Source organism: Suricata suricatta, chromosome 4, assembly GCF_006229205.1.
Source record: "Suricata suricatta isolate VVHF042 chromosome 4, meerkat_22Aug2017_6uvM2_HiC, whole genome shotgun sequence".
Taxonomy (NCBI): domain Eukaryota; kingdom Metazoa; phylum Chordata; class Mammalia; order Carnivora; family Herpestidae; genus Suricata; species Suricata suricatta.
In genome coordinates, this window is record NC_043703.1 from 14,864,673 (window position 1) to 14,865,384 (window position 712).

Here is a 712-nt window from a genome sequence, read left to right on the forward strand (position 1 = left end):
GACTGCAGAGCCGCGGTTTGACGACGCCCGTGTGCGGGCACTGGGGCGACAGGAGAGGAGGCCGGGGTCCGAGCCGCCCTCGGGCGCCCGCGGTGGCCGCGGCGGTCGCCAGCTCCGGGCGGAGGCCAAGGGGCTGCGGAACAGGACACACGGGCGAAACGAGCAAAGCCCGCGCCCGGCGCTTGACCCCGAGCGAGGCGCGCGCACCCCGCGCCGCCCCCACCACCTTTCCGCGCGCCCGGGAGTTCCGGGGACCTGGCTCGGGCGCTCCGCCGGGGTCCCCACCTTTTCGCCTGGGGAGGGGGCCACCTCGCTCCTCTTAGGACTGGACGATCTAAACCCGCTCCCAGCTCGCTTCTGCTTTCAGACGGCGGTCCCCCTCCTTGTAGCCACCCCCCAAAGGGCTTGGGACCCCCCCCCCCGCACCCCCGTGAGAGGCCCCGCGGTGCTGGGGGAGGACGGGAGAGGGAGCCAGGGACCGTGCCCAAACCCAGCCGAGGAGCCCGGGTGGAGGGGAGGATGGGGAATCGGGCCTGCAAAGCCTCTCTGCCCCCGTGGAGCGTTGGAAGGACCAAAAGGAGCGAAGAAAAGGATATGTCTGTCTGCTTTGGACCCCACACTTTAGGACGGGCCCCGCGGGCCGCTGCGATCGCTCGCGGGGAGGCCGAGGGCGCCCTCGCCGCGAGCGCGCGGAGGCCGGCTGGGCGCTGCC